At 33.5% G+C, this 8,703-nt stretch overlaps 1 long non-coding RNA gene across 1 annotated transcript; it reads left to right on the top strand.

Moving 5' to 3' along the window:
- The first annotated feature begins 5,252 nt into the window (after window positions 1-5,252).
- Window positions 5,253-5,932, top strand: LOC127121508 (uncharacterized). Its single transcript, XR_007803472.1, has 2 exons — window positions 5,253-5,502; window positions 5,603-5,932. It is a non-coding gene; the product is annotated as an uncharacterized LOC127121508 (long non-coding RNA).
- The last annotated feature ends 2,771 nt before the right edge of the window (window positions 5,933-8,703 follow it).

The raw sequence follows: 8,703 nt of genomic DNA, 5'->3' as shown, positions 1-8,703 counted from the left end.
TCGCTCAGAGGTTCATCATCTCCTGAAGAATGTGCGTCTGCCATAGCTCTATGAGATTCCACCACAAGCAGAGTTACCAGGTTTTCCAAGTGAATATCTATTTTTATTGCATTTAATATAGTTGATAATTGGGGAATGCCAAATCACTTTTATTATTTTAGGATCATTAGGTTGATAAGTTTTAACTTTAAATGCCTTAAGAATGACAAAGGAGTTAATGGAAGGTCCAATTGATAACTCTAGTTGATAGCTAGGGAGAGTTATCAACCATAGAAACCTGAGATGTAATGAGAGCAATGATTGAGTTAAGCATGGTTTTTATTTATGAACCTTAAGACATTTATGCAATTCCAAATGCTACTAATGATGTTAAAGACTAGGGGAATAATCACTACATTTCATTTGGGGTTCATACTCTATTACAAACATTTAATATGGAGTTGATGGAAGTGAGGTTAATGCTCTGGTTAATAATTGAGTGAAGCCAGTACCAAAGGCCTATTACAAAATAACATTGGAGGAAAAGGTGTTAAGCAGATATATGATTTTTGTTGTACAAACTACACATGTAAGGAATGTGACAACCTATAAAGGATAGGTTATCATCATTTGGGAGTTTGTTATTGATAAGCCTCTAACCATAGTTGATTTTGAAGGTGGGGTAACTTTAATTATGTTCCTCTGGGGATAAATGTTGAACTAGATGTCCTAGACAATTGGTTCGACAAGTTAAATCAGTATGATAACAATTAATAATGTCTTATCTTTTACCAGATGATGAAGTAGAAGAGGAATAAAAAGAACACTAGAGATTGGTAACACAATTTGCTGCAAATAACACCTATGTTTGGAGGGCATTCTACCTAAGAAAGGAAACTTACTATTAGTAGTTTAATACACTTAGTCTTACAAGCAACAACAAGCTCATGTTGTTCAATGCCTCTTCATAACATTGCCCAATGACTTTTTATTTAGGGACTCCCTCTAAATATGAGAACCTACTCACTTTCTTCTTAATCACACAACCTATTGTTGGTGTTTACAACTCATTAAGAATGTTAAATGTTATAACTCAACTAAGACAAACTAACTATGTCAAGTTATTGAAACATAATGGTTACACAAACATGTTGAATATACAACTCAACTAGACAAACCTATAACCATGTCAAGTTACTAAAACATAATATGGTGTATATAAGTAAATAACAAGGACTCTAAAAAAACCTAGCACTCTTGTGATATTCAACGAGCATTGTTTGATTTCCAATGTAGGTTTTGAGCTCTTTATATAGCAAAAGTATTAGGGATTTTTCTCCTTGGATCTTTGCTTTAGCTTCGTCTAGAATCTTTGCATAATCAGTTAGATATTATTTGTTCCATAAATATCTCCAACAGAAAGATATGAATTTAGTTTAATTCAAATTTAAATTTAAATCACATTTAAACTTGATTTGATCTTCACAATTGTCCAACAAATCATATAATCATATTGCTAAATAAAAGCAGTAAAATCTAATTGAATCTTCAATATAAATTTCGTTCCAAAATGCAGCAAACTGGCCTATTGAGCAAGACCCATGTGTCGTACACACATGATGTGACATCGCGTCTAACATGTGTCCTTTATTCACTATAAAATCATCTTGAATCATCTTGGTAAACTTTAACACTTCTCCGTGTTGTTGTTTTGCAAAATGCTACAAATCCAAAAGGAACAACAATAATAGTACTCTAAATTATCTTAGCCCATGCCTTTAATTGACCTACAAGAGAAAATAAAATACATGTGTATTTTAGGATAAGATCCCATGATTTGGTGTGTTTACATAGAAATTAATCATCTTTATGCTTAATAGAAGTAGTAGATTGCTTTGTATGGTTCTATCGGTTGGGAAATAACATTCGCAGATCTCTAAGCACATGCCTGTTGTAATTCATAATGAGGCCACTTACAATTAAATTGAGCTCCTTATGCCATTAGGAAGAGATATTTATGATATCATCCAATGATCCATCATGTTAATCATGGAGCCAGTAATTTATGTTGACACCATTACCAACTAACCAACTAGTATTCTTTCTCGATGTTTGAATTTGAACAGTTAGACTACTCCAAATTGAAGAGAAAATGTGATATACAATAAAGTTGTTGCCTCTCATCACCCCACTCTTAAGGAAACGATCCAATTGGTTGTCGGAATCAGGTATGGTCTAGCTCAGTTTTAAAAATTGTTGCATTATTGAGTCTGGTTAATGACTTAAGCCTCAAGCCATAATCTGCCACAAAAGTGAAAATGGTTTTCCAGGCCAATATGACAATTTTTCTCTAATTTAGGCCCCCACATCCATAAAAATTTACTCATAATTAAATATTTGAATAGATTAGCATAACAAAGATAAATCATTATGGAATAGGTTAGAATGTTGTGAATCACACTTTTTATAAATTGTGATTTGCCAATAAAGGATATGATAAATGTCTTCCATGCAGTCGGTTTGATTTTGACGCTATCAATGATGGTTTGAATATGGAATTATTTTGTTTACCTTTAAATATAGGGGGTCTTAGGTAGGAAAAAGGAAGACTACCGATATTAATATTAGAGAGTTGGTTATTTGAACTAATTTATCATGAGTCAGTAAGCCTCCAAAAATAGTTGATTTTTGGGGGTTGATTCCTTGGATAGAAATCTATTTATATATGTTGAAGAAAGTTGTTAAATCCTAGATATTAGAAAATATTCCTTTGTAAAAATCATAACATCGTCAATACAAAAGATGTGTGAAAGGACATGCATGGATTTGGTGCATTTACTAAGAGCAAGTTGATTAGAGTTTGTCATCTTAGTGATTCCTCTGCAGAGAACTTCTTCAACAACACAAAAGAGAAGAGGGTACAACGGGTGTCTTTGTATGACACCTGATACATAGAGAAAAGTATCCTTCTTGATTTATATTAATTGAAATAGAAAGCTTTGCAGAATAAAGAATGACAAATATTAGGTTACAGAAAGTATACCTAAAATAAAATGGTTTTAAGACTTTCAAAAAAAAAAATGAACACAAATGTGTCAAAAGTCTTGGTAGTGTCAGTCTTAATAGCAAGGTTACCTCCATGGGATTTGTTACGCAACATATGTATGGACTCAAAGATAGGACAAATACAATCCTTGGTTCTCCTACTTTTAATAAAGCCTATTTGTTCTCTATAAATGATTTCTGACATGATGAAGGTTAGTCTGTTTGCAAGAAAGTTAGAAATAATCTTGTATTTGAAATTGACCATTATAATTGGCCTGAAATGATTAAGAGTATCCATATTATGGATTTTAGGGATGAACGTGATAGTGTTTGCATTGAAGCCTGATATTATCCATCCTTTGGTAAATAATTTTAGCACAACATTGATGACATACTCTTTTATTATATACTAGTATTTTTGAAAAAAATAGGATCCAAAAACATATAGACCGGTGCTCCATAAATTTTCATTGAGAATTTGGTTTTAACAAGGAGCAATTGGTTTTTTTAGCAACCTTCCAGTTCGATTTTGGTTGTGGTGCAACATAACATCTCACGTTAATGTGAGGTGTCAGTCGCAAGTCTTGAAGAACACTTGCAACATACCTCTAAGCCAATTACCAATGTCCATTACTACGGAAAAACCATTTCACAACAATTAGAAAAAGGATACCACCACATTTGATCAACCATTGTGAGGTAAGAGGCGGTTGTATGTGTCGCTACGCGAAAAATACAGAGTCGTCATCGATTTTTATTTATTCCAAAGGAAAGGGAAAATATCGAAAAAAATCCCAAAGAATGGTCATTGCAACCACGAACAGGTTCGGAAGTCGGTTATGCAAGGGGAATGTATTAGCACCCCTCACATCCATGGTACTCCACGGGAACCATCTAGGATGTTTGCGCTTACGTGGATGTTGTTTATCGAATGTTTGTTTGCCAAAGGTTTGCAGAGTGGAGGTAGATTTTAAATTGGTGTGCTCGCCAAGGATTAGGTCCTCGTGCCTACGTATGCTCACTTGTTTAAGTGAGAAATCAGATCCCCGTAGTTCGTGGGTTTAAAATGTTTGTTTTGTTGATTTTATTACCTTGAAGAAGGATTTTTGATTGTGTTTCCCTAAGGACCAAACAAAAGGTTTGAATGAGTTGAAGTTGTTTTTAGGTTTTGAGAAATGTGTTATTGATTTCGGATTGCACTAAAGACTATGGATAAAGGTGAATACCTCGAACTACCAAGCCAAACGTCTTGTGTTCGAAACATTCAGAACGAGTGTAGGAAAGCTCCATTCTCATCCCTTCTTTATCACTTAAGGCTCGTGACATACAATCCTAATCACCATTTATTGTGTTTTTGAGTTTGATTTAAGAAAAGAACGTTTGACGTTGGATCAAGGGTTTGTTTATTGATTGTGAAATAGTGATCGCTCCTGATGTCTAACAGATAGCTAGTAATCAATAATAAAGAAAGCAAGTAAAAGCATACATGCAAAAGGGGAGGGGGTACATGTAAAGTACAAAGGAGTGCAAGAAATAAAAGGTCTCATTGTCAGGTAGCCCAAGAGAAAGCCTTGTGTGTGCATAGTGTCCTAAACTAGAAATCGCATAAAAGATTACAATTCTTCTTGAGTCTTGAATGCTCATTTCCATGTTCGGGTTGAAAGTTTGTCCAAAGTCTTTTGCAAGGGTCTTAATGAGTCCCTAAGTCCTTTCCCAATGTTCTTTCCATGCTTGGGAATTATTGTATTTTTTAAGTCTTAACCATTTTTAAATCCATTTTAAGATGAAGTGAGTGATGATGTGAATATGCAAATAAAAGGAGCAAATCAAAGTAAATGACAAGAAATAAATGTTAGAAGTTAGATGCGAAATGTAAAAGGTTAGGTACGGAAATTAAAAGTTAGATGCGGAATTGTAAAGTGTTAGATATTAGATGTTAATCAAGATCAAAAAAGAATAACAAGAGAATTGCAATCAAATATTAAATCTAAACAAATGTCTAAAATAAACAATTAACAAAAAATAAATTCTAGAATTAAACAAATATCAAAATAATTCTACAACTATTATCAAAAGTTAATTCTAAAACAATTAATTCTAAACAATTAACTCTAAAAAATATCACTAATATTCCTATTCTAATTTTAATCTACTTATTTCCTAATTAACTACTAATCTAATAGTAACCAACAAAAAAACAAGGAAATGGACTAATCAAAAAAATGCAGCAGAATGGGCCTTATGTTGGGATTTACCAGGCCCAAACGCAGGGAGGTGTAACAGTCTCACACTCTCGATTACAAAACCTTCGCCAATCTCTCCCAATTCCTCCCTAAACACGCAAACAGAATTCAAACCTTACACAACCGTAACAAATTCAGAGCAAAACGATGAAGTCGTGATTACCTTTGGATACGCCGCTCTAACGGAATTGATGGACGAAAATTACAGAACAGAAATCCGGAGGCTTCAAATCCGGTAATGAGAAGCTTCCGCTCACTACGTTCGCTCTTCTTCTTTATCTTTTGTAATGTGTTATTGCTCTAGATCTCGATGCGTACTAACGGAGAACTCTCAGTGTGTTACAGTGAAAAACTCGTTGGTTGCAGTGTCGCAGAGAAGATGAAGGTGATGAATCGCACGCGAACCACGAATTCGATCTCAACGTCTCCTTCCTCCTATCACGGATTCCTACTTCCTCTTTTCTGTTTCTGCTTTTGTGAAGCGTTACGCACTGCAGGAATATGAAGACGGTAAAAGTTGAATGAAAACACGTTCTCCGAAGATTCAAGAAGAAGCCCCAACTTCACTCTATTCTGGTGTTTATATAGAGTTTGAAATGGAAGTTGATTTCACTTGCTGTCGTTTCTGTGTTTTCAATCTACTCGGATGCTGCATTTTTCATTCACCTGCATTGCGTTTAATTTATTTGTTTTGGTGCGTCGTGCTGTAGCTTCACGTCGTTTATGCTTGGAAGTGAGCTCGATGTAGCTGTCGTTTTGTGCTGGTGTTGCTGTGTACGGTCTCGCTGCGTTTTGCATTTAGCTCCTTCCAGTTTGGCTTGCTGCGCTTTATTATGCTATTTCTGCGTTTTCTGTTCACATCGTTTAAGCAGCTTTCTTGTTGCCGTTTTATATTGCTGTTATGTTTGGATGATGTCGTTTACTGTTTGAGTTGTAGCTTGGCTTATGCACTTCCGTCGTTTCGCACGTCCTTATTGTACTGCAGCTAGTGTCGTTTGAACCAAAGCCCACTCTTCCTGCATTTCTTGCGTTGCAACATCACATGGACTCACCTCTTGTTTTGGCTAAAAGTGAACCATGAATGTGAACATTGGATAACTGGATTCTATAAAACTGAATTGGTTAATAGCTATGTAATGGATATGGGTTTAATGGACTTTGGATAATGGGTATAGGAATTTACAAAATAGATTTTGAAAATTGGATTTCGACTAATTGAAAAATGGATAAGAGAATTGGTTAGTGGCAAATTGGATAAAGATGGATTTGATGGTTTGATCAATTGGATTAATTGGATGGGTGAAAATTGGTTCCAAATGGAAATTCTTTTGATGGATATGATTTAAAATGGATTTTGGATAAAATGAATTGGATGATGGATTTGGATGTAACATGGATATGGCTTATTAATTGGATATCTACATGGATGTGGATTAAAAATGGAAAATTGTTATGAAATTGGATGGTAATTGGACTTAAAAACGAATGGGCTTACTCTAACATGAAATGATTAAATTTCCAAAATCAATTCGACTTTTCAAGAATCACTTTAAATCATCCAACTCAACTTGAACTTCTAAAATTAATTCGAAAAAGAGCGAAATGATTTCTAAAACCAAATTTATTTTCAAAGATCAAATCTAACCTCAAAATCAACTTAAACTTCAAAAGTTAATTTGAAGTTGAAATCAATACGAAGTTAGAATTAATCAAAACAATTATTATGACATGATGACAAAATGATGATTGTATATGCAATGGATTGGTGAATCCAACTGACGTGACATGCAAATCGGATTGAACCATAGTTATTCAAATGAAATGAATGGATGAGGATGATATGCAAATGTTTGAGGTTAGTGACCTATATGATTATGTGAAGGGTAGGGCGAATTTTGGGGTACGACAGTATGTATGATGCTTTCCACCACAGTCGTGCAAACGTGATTATAAGCTATATAGTGGGCTACCTATCATAACAGTTACTTCAAACAACCGTTGTAATATTCTTTAATGCATAACATTTAACAATGGTTGTTCTAAACAGCCATGATGATATATACACATTATTTATTATATATTATATGGAATGCTTGTTTCGCCAATGCTCAATAAACATATAACATTTCAAACTTATCTAGAACATTATAACATGACAAACTAAGTTATATTAAAAGAACAAGTTACATGTTCAATGCTAGACAATAATTCTTCAGCTTGTTATCTGCATTTTTCTATTTAACCGTTAAAACTTGGTTAAATGCTTCTAGTTCTTCAACCTCCCATTCATTCACCTCTAGTTCATTTTGAAAAATATTTTCTACTTTGTAAACAAAATTAGAGGTGGAGAAAGAAGTAGTTGAAAAACTAGAAGCATTAAGCCAAGTTCAAACGCTTAAACAACAAAATGCAGATAACGGCTTGAAGAATTCTTGTCTAAAATTGAACGTGTAACTTATTTTCTAATATAACTTTATCTATTATATTATAATTTTCTAATTCAATCTGAAAAGTTATATATTCGACAAAGGATTGTAAAAATACTCAAACCACAAAAGATATAATAAACTCATATTTTAAACAAACGTTAATAATAACATTCATCAACAACAAACCTTAAACAACATACAAGATACAACAAACAACTCTTATTGAAAACAACAAAATCATCAACACATAGCATAAACTACATACAACATACAACTTTTATTATTATTAATAATAATAATAACAACAACATAACAACTCATAGAATGTTTTAAAAACGTATTTGTCCCGCAATAGCATTCATAAAGAAAGGATGGTGGAGTTAAAGTGAGAGCTGCAAACTTGTGTTAATTTTGAATGGAAGTCATTCTTGGTCTTTTACACAAATTTGTAGCGCTCAATTTAGCTTCATCCTCGTTAATTTTTTTTATTCACGATCCCTACCTATAAGTCAAAACAAGCAAAAAGTTAAAACATTATGAAATAAGTTATTGAAACGTAAACAATAATACATAAATAGATTTTGAAACATAAACTATTGCGAAGACGAACCTGAAAGGTAGCCATTTGTTAAGATTTAATGCAACAAAGGTAAGCCTTCTAAGAAGACGAGTTCACTGCATAAGTTTGGAGTTTTCATATGAGAGAGAGAGAGAGTGGCAGAGATGTTAGGTTTTTGTTTTGAGAGAGATGAGTGAAAAAGATGTTAGGATTTTGTTGAGAGAGATAACTATTATGTACTGAAGCGGTAGATAATTTTGCTTATATATAAGTATGGAACACATTTCACCATGGTTGATAATACGAATCGTGATGAAATGATCGCACCTTACACCGCAATTGATTATAAGAACAATGGTGATATACAAGGTCAGACCCAATATGTCTTGATAAATGGAAAATAGTTGGTGCTATGATTGAACCCTTCCACTCCAAATACATTTCACTA

This window comes from Lathyrus oleraceus, chromosome 2 (genome assembly GCF_024323335.1).
Source record: "Lathyrus oleraceus cultivar Zhongwan6 chromosome 2, CAAS_Psat_ZW6_1.0, whole genome shotgun sequence".
Taxonomy (NCBI): domain Eukaryota; kingdom Viridiplantae; phylum Streptophyta; class Magnoliopsida; order Fabales; family Fabaceae; genus Lathyrus; species Lathyrus oleraceus.
This window is presented reverse-complemented; position numbering and strand designations above follow the sequence as displayed.